Source organism: Cebidichthys violaceus, unplaced genomic scaffold, assembly GCF_023349555.1.
Source record: "Cebidichthys violaceus isolate CVI_PGR_0920_01 unplaced genomic scaffold, fCebVio1.0.p SCAF_27, whole genome shotgun sequence".
NCBI classification, from domain to species: domain Eukaryota; kingdom Metazoa; phylum Chordata; class Actinopteri; order Perciformes; family Stichaeidae; genus Cebidichthys; species Cebidichthys violaceus.
The window spans coordinates 5,220,349-5,231,042 of NW_027176450.1; the positions used below are offsets into that span (position 1 = coordinate 5,220,349).

General features: G+C 47.7%; 1 long non-coding RNA gene across 2 annotated transcripts in view; it reads left to right on the forward strand.

Annotated features, from left to right (window-relative positions):
- Nucleotides 1–10,264, forward strand: part of LOC137880181 (uncharacterized) — a 44,129-nt gene extending 33,865 nt beyond the window's left edge. The window contains exons 3-4 of one of the 2 annotated variants that reach the window (XR_011103794.1): nucleotides 9,059–9,214; nucleotides 9,846–10,264. This is a non-coding gene — a long non-coding RNA (uncharacterized lncRNA). The remainder of the gene's footprint in view (nucleotides 1–9,058; nucleotides 9,215–9,845) is intronic. The other variant, XR_011103795.1, reaches the window with a different exon arrangement.
- The last annotated feature ends 430 nt before the right edge of the window (nucleotides 10,265–10,694 follow it).

Here is a 10,694-nt window from a genome sequence, read left to right on the forward strand (position 1 = left end):
GTTCTAGAGCCATCCAAATCCATCACAGGGAGCGACACTCAGGCACTTGTAAAACCGGCCAGTCGCCGCTTGCGTCTGCAACTGTTGCGCAAGCCCTGATTGGCTTTCTTGCTCTTGATATCACCGATGGGTGGGGACCTCAGTAACAAATCGTTTGATTGCTGTCGGTTCTGGCCAGGCCAGGCGCTTGGGCTCCACCAACTCATAAAATCTCACTCCCCTATCAAAGCGAGCAGCCCCGAGCACTATTTCTTCCAGAGGAAACGTATTCGCTTAATGCGCTCGGGTTAATGGCAAATGAATAATCATAACACGGCGATGGCAGACGATGGGGGGGTGTCATTGATCTGTCTGGAGTCAGCCCCGCTCCGCCTGCTGCATCAGCCACTCTCCCCCTATTGATACGCTCTTGCCCCTTGACCCCTGGGACAGATCAATGGCATTGATTGGAGAAGGGCAGGGACAAGGGCAGGATCTGCTGACTGGCCCGACAGCTAGTGTGACAAGACATGATCGTCATTAATGTCCCGCTGGCTGGCAAGGCGCTGTGCATCACATATTTCCTTCCTCCCCCTCCTCCGCTCTCCTCCTTCACCCCTCCTACTTCTGCGGCTCCATGTTCCATTCTGTGCTGCTTTCACCGACTGAGATAAGTCCATTCTTTAGATACCTGTCTGATGCCTGCCTGGCATCCGTGACATAGATAGCCATCTAGATATTTTGACGAACTGCAAGTGTCGTGCTGCATAACGCCTCGCGGCTCATTGTGCGTGTTGCTTACTGATCACAACGGAGCTGGTCCTATTTTTTTTGCGTGGGGGGCTTTGAACAGATCTGTCTTGGTACAATTCAGAGCAAGCAAATTAAAGTGCACTCCAACTCACAGCGACGTGCGTCTCCGATGGTTGGCAAACCCTCACAATGATAAAATACCCCGCGTTGCCCGATCCCCACCGCATCTCTGAAATTGTGTCGTTGGTACCTAACAGCAACTATTGCTTGCTCTCTTGGGCCAATTTCATCAAGCCAACGGGTTCTATTTCCAGTCTAGACTGGAAACGAAGCTGGTAGTGTGTGTGTGTGTGTGTGTGTGTGTGTGTGTGTGTGTGTGTGTGTGTGTGTGTGTGTGTGTGTGTGTGGAGGGGTGATGGGCGGGATGCAGCGACAGCTCCAGACTCTGCAGTGACACGGCTGTAATGGAGCTGATTGATCACCTATATGGCCGCCTGCCGGCCCCACTGGCTTTAGCATACAGAAAACTCCCAACACCCCCTCCCCCCGTCTCTGCGTCACTGCCGCCATCACCGAGCCAATCTGCGAAGACCCACCATCCCCCATAGACTTCAACCTGGCCACGGTTTTGACATTGGCTGCAGGATTCTCTTCTCCGGCTCCTCGCGGTGGGCTCGCCCCGCTACCTCGCTGTGGTGTAGAAAGGTGCACGCGCCTTTACCAAAGTGACATTTTCCAATTCAGCCTTTTCTGCGTTGAGTTTAAAAGAAAGAAAAGCTGCTGATTTCCATTTGAATTAAAGAGCATAATCAATCAATGATAACATTTGCAGATCTGTCTCCCTGCCCCCTCCATGTCACACTGGGTCATAACCCTAATCTATCCCGGGTGTTGAGGGTGATTAAACTCTGAGATTAGAACAAGCTGTCAAGGGCACATCTCATTCAGACAGTCTTTTTTTATTTTATTTTATACAGCCTTGCCCCCACAGTTTAATTGTATAAACAAAAAATAAAAACATTTATCACATTCGCAGTCTCTGGAAAGAGCTGTGTCCATTAGTGAAGCACTTGTTAATACCCAAAGTGGTATTTCTGCTGGAGAACGTTTAGTCGACAAGAAAAGAAAATGTAACCTCAAAACGTAAATGAACGCTGAAAAGAACACATTTCTACCTTTTGTTATTTGTGACCCTGCAGCATCGTTTGCATATGATATTTAATAGCTGTGGGTATAAGTGTATATGATAAGTGATATGATTAAGTATTCCGCTGGCAGTCCACACACATGACATGGTTTGTGTATGTAAAGGCCCTCGTGTGTGTTGCTGTGGTGCTGATCTGGCAGAGAGACGTGTGTGTGTGTGTGTGTGTGTGTGTGTGTGTGTGTGTGTGTGTGTGTGTGTTAGATAGTTTAAAGGAACACATTTGGACATATGTACGTCTGCAAATTTGGAGAAAATAAAAAAAAATGCAATTCTGGACAAACCGACAATGTGAGTCCAGGGATCGAGGACACAATAGCAGCCACCATCTTCCCGTCAGACTCGGTCACAATGTTGTCAGAGTGACCACATCACTGCATGCTAGTCACTCTGCGTCCTGTGTCTTGCTTTTCCATTCAAGCCGTGTTGGTATCTCTGTCCTTTTTTTGTCTCCGACATGATTGCAAATTTTGTATCGCAGCCTTTATCTGTTGATTAGTGTGTGTGTGTGTGTGTGTGTGTGTGTGTGTGTGTGTGTGTGTGTGTGTGTGTGTGTGTGTGCAAACTGAATTCATGTTACAAGACGGTGGGATCGCTACAGTGCATCCTCCTTCATGGCCAACCAGTTCGCTGCAGTGTGTATGTGTGTGTGTGTGTGTGTGTGTGTGTGTGTGTGTGTGTGTGTGTGTGTGTGCGTGCGCTGCAGGAAAAGAGAAGAAATTGATCAGCACAGAGAGGAACGTGTTTGCCAGCAAAGGCTGGATGGAGGGTGTGTGAGAGAGAGAGTGAGTGAGAGAGAGAGAGAGAGAGAGAGAGAGAGAGAGAGAGAGAGAGAGAGAGAGAGAGAGAGAGAGAGGGGGAGAGAAAGAGCGAGGGCTGTCGCTGCAGACTCCTGCTGCAGTATCTCACTTTGGGCAAGCAGCTGCATACAGGGAGTAACAGACAAGCGAGACGAGCAGACAGGTACAGACCTGGCGCGATGGGCAGGGACGGGAGGGGGTTATGGAGATAGTGGTAGAGGGCAGAAGATGTTGGAGCGCCAGGGCCTGGGGGGGGGGGGGCGGTCAAAAGTGGGAGGAGGGGGGTGAAAGCAAAAGGTAGCGGAGAAAGCAGATATTTTTGGCTTTTTTTTTTCTTCTTCTTCTGCCGTGGCAGGTGTCGCGTTGGACCTGTGGCAACAGAGGAAAGAGGTGGAAAAATAAAGTAGAGAGAGGTAGATGATAGCGTCACGACGGGGAGGTGACCTAGTGTCTGGAGCAGGGGGGGGTTAAGATGCTGAGATGGAGTTGACAATGCAAGCGCCGGGATGGAGCAATGCTCTGTGCTGGAGGGGGGGGGGCGTCCCACCTCACTGACCTGCGTCTGGCTGCAGCTTCCCGCGGACACCCCAGCTTTACCCCCCCCCCCCCCCCCCCCCCAGCTCCCCCCCCCCCCCCCCCCCCCTTCCTGCTACCACTGCCCTTTCTTCCCTCTGCTCTTCTTCATCCTCAGCTCGGAGGCGGATAACAAAAGGCTTGGTCGGTGGGCAGACTGAGGAGCGAGCGTGCGAGGCAACGCGTCAGGGCGGCGCGGAGCGTTTGTTTCCGGAAGCCTCCACTTTGCCGAGCGTTCCCCAGAGAGAAGGAGACAGTCAGAGACTCCTATCCAATTTATTTTTTCTAGTCTGAAGGGGAGGAGTTTTGAGGTGGGTGGCAGGATGGGGAGGGGGGGTGGGGGGGTGGGGGGGGTTCAGTCAGTGGTGTGTTTGGGTACATGACAGGCAAAAACGACATGGGAATGCTTTCAACATTACATTGTTCATATTCACCGCAGTTTATGGCATTTTATGGCAATTCATGTTTGTATTGTTCCGTTCTAACTGTGCCTCAAGCTTTTTATTTTTTTATTTTAGTTTGATGGAAGCTGTTTCATGTTTGTTGCCTTCAACAACTTATTGCGTGCCAAGCTTGCTGCCGCCGCGGCAGAGTTCAGCAGGTAGGCATCTGGCGTCGAGGGTGTTGCAGTCAGCGTGGAGTTTTAACTGTTCTCGTCGATTCCTAGCATGTGTTTTTCATATATATATATATATATATATATATATATATATATATATATATATATATATATATATATATATATATGTATATGAGTGAACTCTAGTGGTGTCCGCCCCCTGTGGTGGAAAGCCAGAGGCTGAGCCTGCTAGGTGGCTCTCTGTGCTCAGCCGGTCAGTGCAGACGGCTCAGCAGACGGGTCTGGATCCAGCCGCCCTACAGGGACAAACGTAGACTGATGATCGGCCGATGCTCTTTAGGACAAAGAGGCGAGCCCCGGCTGCCTGGCTGGGGGGGCTTTTCCTCTACCGGCACAAAGGCTAGTTAGCACAGAGCAGGCTCGTCCGTCTGTCTGAGACGCTGCTTCTGTCTGGGTGCTGCGATGAAGATCATTTAAGTCTGAACCAATTTGCCTGACGCATCTAACCTCTTCGTCTGCCTTTTTTCATCTCCGCTGTCGTCCTGTGGCATTTCTGTGTGTGTAAGCTGAGAGTGTTTCTACCTCTGCATGTCTTTGTGCTGAAACAAGTCATCTGCGGTGGAGGAACATGGAAACCGTTTTTCTTCATCCAGGATGCAGACTGTTCTTTTGATTGCAGCCCATGTCTCGTATAATACGGAGATGTTGTGGCTGTGGGTGCCTTCGGGAAGAGATTGGGTACTTTGAAGTGGCAGTGGTTGACGAAGGGACAGTGTGTGTGTGTGTGTGTGTGTGTGTGTGTGTGAGAGAGAGAGGGAAAGGTGTCGGTGCCACTCGTCGCCCTGCAGCCTCCTCAGTAGACCCTGTCGTACTTCACCTGCTCCCTGAGACCCTAACTTGTGAGCTCTCTTGATAAAAAATCACGGGTTAGGCTCTTGGGACGCGGGCGGACGGCACAATCGACTTTCTACCGAACGTTCCCGAGGGTGGAGTCGGAATGAAGCATCAACTGATTTACCGCTATAGTGTACGAGCGGTAGGGACGACACGGAGGACGTGAGAGTGAGAGGAACCGTGACAAGGACGTGGCTGAGCGTCAATTAAGAGCACATTTGTGCAGCTGTTACACTGAGGGGACTGTAGATGTAGAATGGACATGTTTGGGATTGCCGCATTATTTTATTTTTTTCAAAATCAAAAACGGCTTTCATGGTCTCAATGTTGTCATCGCCGTAAAATTGAAACACTCGGCACCGTGCCGAGGGCCGACATTGTCATCTCTCTTCATGTCGACGTCTTTGTCTGAATATTTGAGTAACTCGGGATCTGATTAGGAACGGCAGGATATCCACCACACCCCACACCGGAGCCGAGTAACCTGTCAGCACCACGGCACAGTATCCCAGAGACCCAGCCCATGTGTTTGATTCATATTTGATATATTAGGCAGTTGTCCTGCTTACTCCGGCTTCATTCAGACAAACTGAGACCAATGCCACATTCAAAGAGTCTCACACACACTTTAGTTTGGCTTTCATGAACTTAATCCCTCCACAGATAAATACATTCTCCTCTCTGTTCTCTATATATAATATAATATATATATATATATATATATATATATATAATTATATATATATATATATATAATTATATTATAATAGATTATAATATTGTTTTCCAAAATTAATATCAGAATGTAACAATTTAATAAAAGTATTTAAAAAAAAGCAAGTTCCAAAGTTTTTAAAAAATGTAATTTGTATTAACATAAACTGATTAAAATAATGCACATGCATCCTGGTTATGATTTAAACAGTGTATATAAATTGTATTTAAAGTGTGCTGTCACACTAAATTATTAAATCAGTTCCCCATTTTTGCCGCTTTCCTAATTTGATCGTTTCTGTTGAAATGTTCATCATGAGACGTCACACAACCAAATAAATCAATATTCAAACTGGGGGTCCACGAAAAAGACATGATGGACACAGACTAGAGAAGGAAGACGTTGGACTGCTCTCGTAGGCCCGCTGAAGAAGAACATGTTCAAAGGTGTGACTTCTTTCACCGGTACAGCTGGACCTGGTTTTTTGAACTTTCCTGTTTTCCCAAAGCAGCACGCTTTAGTGAAAACCTCATTTCTGCTAAATTGTCCATATTAGGAATGCAGCTCAAAACAATTGATTTTCTCTCTCATACTCTGCTCTCCATCTCTCAGTCTCCCCTCGCTCCCTAATTATGTTTTTTTTTTGGTTTCACACTGAACAATGCCGATGCCAACTAATCAGTCTGTGCCTGTGCCACGGAGCCCCCAGCAACAGCTGAAGGAGCGCCGTGTCCCCATGAATACCAAGCAGCACGGCCTCAGTGCGACAAGTGCTGAGCAGTCAGACGCAGCGCAGCCAGAGCGGAGCTGGTGCCCACTAAACAGCCAGACACTTTTATTGGGGTCTGTCTGACACGCAGCAAAGTCTGGCAACACCCGAGCCCACTGATGAACCCCCCCACAACAGTAACAAAGCAGCGTGCTCAGAGCAATCCGCCAAGGATCCAATAAATATCACCCTCTTAAAATGGGCTCCCGGCTACTCTAGAAACTCTGTTGAACAGGGAACAGAAACTTTGTTCAGAGTGAAACCAGTTCTCTGTAAGGGACTGCTTCATTGATCAGACACATTACACTGCATCAGACACAACGGGGGGATCTGTCACCGACTTATCAAAAAAAAGGCAAATTAATGAAATTTTGTGTCTTTGACCTTTTGAGCATGATGTGGATGCTCAGGGTTGAAATCATATTTTCATTGTAAATGCAGGATTAGAAAGCAGCTTCATTGTTATCATGTATTAAACGTGAACATATTCCACATGAGAGCTTATAATTGAATGTTCTCGTTCTCTGAAGACTTTTGATTTGTGGTCACGGTCACATTACTCAACAGCTGTTTACGTCCTTCAGTGACGTCATGTTTGCAAATATAATTATTTTACACAATTTTATACAAAATTAAAATGAGGAATTAGTGCCAATTAAGACGCAATTTTTTTAATCAAGTGTGATGTGGAAATCTGAATTCATGAAAGTGATCAAGATGCAGAAATGGATCTTTTTCTTCATTCTGTGACGTGCCTCAGTATTTATTAATAAGGCTTCCTCATTAAACAGCGTTCCTCGTGCGGTTTCTACGCTCCGCTCGTCTTCGACTTCCTGTGGGAAGATGAATCCAGACGTTGAATAGGTGTAGATAAACCAAAGGCTCCAGCTGACGGACCAGAGATTACACTCCATTGTTCAGAGGCGGTCATGTAGCACGCTGCGCCGCCGCGCCCCTGCCCGATAAAAGCAATAAGGGACAGATTAACGCTCATCCTCCGCGTTAGGACATAGAAATCAGATGGATTTAGTGAATTAGAGGGCTTGTTTTATTTTATTTTGTTGTTGCGTCGACCGTCAGGTTGTGCTGAAGCAGCTTAGTGTTCAGTGGATCTCTTATCGCAGCGGGATGGGGGGATGGGGGGGGGGGTAAACTACGCCTGATAGAGGAGCAGTGGAGAGAGGTGGGGGGGTGTCTAAATTTCCAGACACTGCGGCAGGAGGCCAGACAGTCACCTTAACACACACACACACACACACACACACACACACTGTGTGCCGATGACATGGCACACTCCAGCAAAAACATTTAATACACAATAACCCCCCCCCCCCCAAAGTCTGCACTAAAACTAATTCAATCTCGTTCCTAATTCAATCAAGGGTATAAATGCTAGTGCCACTTGTAATGTAATTACCCCCGTGCATCAAGCTAAAAGAAAGTTTGTCTTTTATTCTCTGGCGACGGGGATGACAGATAAACCGCATTAACTTTTTCTTTTTTAGATTACAGTAAGTGCTTTGGGAGGCGGAAGAGGGAGGGAAGGGGTGGGGTTGTCTATCGAAAAGGACGGTCGAGCAGCGTCGGGGGCCCGTGGGCCCCGGAGCGGGAGTCTGGAAAAAGCCGGGGGCCGATGATTGAGAAGCAAACGGAGAAAGCTCAAAGGGAGCGGACCGGCAGGTCCTGAAGTCTCAGCACAGCCGAAAGGAATGCTCCCACACCTGGTTGCACGTGTGTGTCGGTACCGTGTGAAGGTCCACAGTGTTTCAGGGCGGACCCCTCCTCGTCTCTTATCTCCCTTCTCCCTCTCATCTGTGGGTCTCTTCGGGGGCTTTGCTTGGTGGACTTATTGAACCGTGACTGGCCGGGATCCCTCTGCTCCGTCTGGCAGGTCGGCGGTCCAGCAGCTGAGACTTGAATGTGACCTTTAGCTGGCCTCGTAGCGTTGCATTTAACCCCTCGGCCGCCGGACAGTTAAACCGCTGTAATCAGAGCGTGCACTTTGAGCCCCTCCCCGACTCTTGCTTTGTCGTACGCCGACGCCGCATTAGTGCCGCAGTCAGTTCTTTAGTAAAGAAACTTCTCACTAACTGTAGCGGACACACATGTGGCCCAGTCACATACTGCTGGTTTTTCTTTGTGTCCCTCAATCGGGGCTTTGACCACAAATTCCCAGTGTGTCCTCGAGTGCATCCGCTCATCCCCGGACAGGTGGGTCATCACAGCGCTCTTTGTAGGGCCGCTCTTTGGTATTCCACCACTTAAAGAGTGGATAGTTCAGAGGTCAATCCCTCACGTTTGTTTCCAGAGGGTTTCCGGTGAACACGGTCAACCCCCCTTTATTTCTGTTATCTAAAACTATTATTATCTCTTCTTGTTCAGGAGTCCTGACAAATGTCTATCTGTCCCCGCGCTCTACGGTGAGACAAGTCACTCTTTTTTGTCAGTGGGAAACCTTCCTGTCTGGTCTTCTTCTGTGCGGTGCATTGTGTCAGCAGGAGTGGGGGGCAGTGCTTTGGGTGTACCCTGACTGCTGGTGCTTCTCGCAGTCGTGGAGTGAGTCGGTAAAGCGTCAGCTAATTAGCCTCGGAGCCGTTTGGAAGCTACTCCGCTCTGCCCAGGTACCACTGTGCACAGAAAGAGACCAGACGACCTTTATACTCAGCTCGTCCCACTGCAGTCACTTAAAATGGTGATGGATGTCACCCCCCCCCCCCTGTTATTTGTCCCATCTCGTCTCCTTCTTGTTTTTCTACCGCCCTTCTCCCCTATTCTCTCTCTGTTCTTCCAGGGTGATGAGGAGGAAGACGAAGAGGAAGGGGCGGGGCAGAGCAGAGTCACACACACACACACACACATCTCGGCTCCTCATTAGCATGCAGCAGTGGTTGCTCAGGTGACACGGCCGCTGGATTTGGTCTCGACTGCAGGAGCATCCTTACTGCAGGTAAGGACAATGAGAAGAGGCGGGGGAGGAAGGGGGAGAGAGAGTCAGAGACAGGGAGGAGGGAGGACGAGGGGTTGACTTCTTTTCAGGACTCCCACACACACACACACACACACACACACACCTAACACTGCTGTAACATACATTTGATCTGGCTAAGGGCAGCTGTGTTATTTTATTTGTATTCTTATAAATATCAGTTATGAGTTGTTGCAGTGGTAAATATCTGTATTTTACTTGGAGTGTGGATTTCCAGAATGCATCAATTGACAAATATTTGTTTCTTGTATTTTATGTCCAAACAGAAAATGTAATAATTGTAGACATCTGCTTTTCATATTGTAAATGAGGAGATTTCATTAAATGTTTCAGATGAATATGTTCTGCGTTTGGTTATTTAAACATCTAATGTTTTGTTCCATGAAAGCAAACAATGAAGGAATGTTTCCCCTCAAAACAATTTCACCATTTTCACCTGTGAGGTTTTCATCCCCCTTGATATGTAGGCAACAAAGAGAGGTGTATTAGAACAAATACTCATACACTCTGTGTGTGTGTGTGTGTGTGTGTGTGTGTGTGTGTGTGTGTGTGTGTGTGTGTGTGTGTGTGTGTGTGTGTGTGTGTGTGTGAGAGAGAGCGTTGGGGGAGCAGTGCGGGCCAGGCTGCAGATATCATCCATCTCCCTGTCACCGGCCCAGGGGCTGCTGGGAAAGTGGCAGACAGCTCCCGGCTCTGACAACAGAGGCGGAATCCTAATTTTCCGACACAGAATGCTTGAAACAAAAAAAAAAAACAGAGGCTGCTCCTCCCTCACCACCCGGTACGGAAAACCATTAACCCCGCGGTCCGGGAACCAACCGTGAAGCTCGGTCCTGGACCAACACCGGCTGCGAGTCACATCGGCTCCCATCGTGCACCGGCTCTAAACATGGAGTCGTAGAATGGGCTCACTTTTTAAATCGGATCAGGATGTTGCTTTACTGACTGACGACATTGCAGGGGTTTCATCCACAAAGTGCATTTTCAAAATAAAAGTTGATTACATGCGTTCTAGGTAGCCGTGCCTGATTGTGTTATAAAGCTGTTGTCGGGCATTCTATAGCTTTTGTTATGTGTGCCAGCTCTCAGCCATCTCTCCAGGACTTCCTGTCTGTCATCTCTGTTTAGTGATTTACATTTCTGGTTCTTTGGTACCGTTCGATACCGAGTACACATCTGGTACCAGTGTTCATTTACTAAGCTGTGTGGGACAGACTGGCATCATTTATCATAAATCATTTATTTATTTAAAGAACATCAGGCTTCATTTAAACAGTGCTTTCCTGACTTTGGAAATCAAAATGTAGATGAATAGATATTACTGATAGTACTGTTATTTATTATTAAAATACTACTTACAACAGAAGCCTTGTGAATACTTTCAAAATTAACAGTAATTACAATTATATATACAAAGTGTTAAACAATTTCAGTGCAGCAA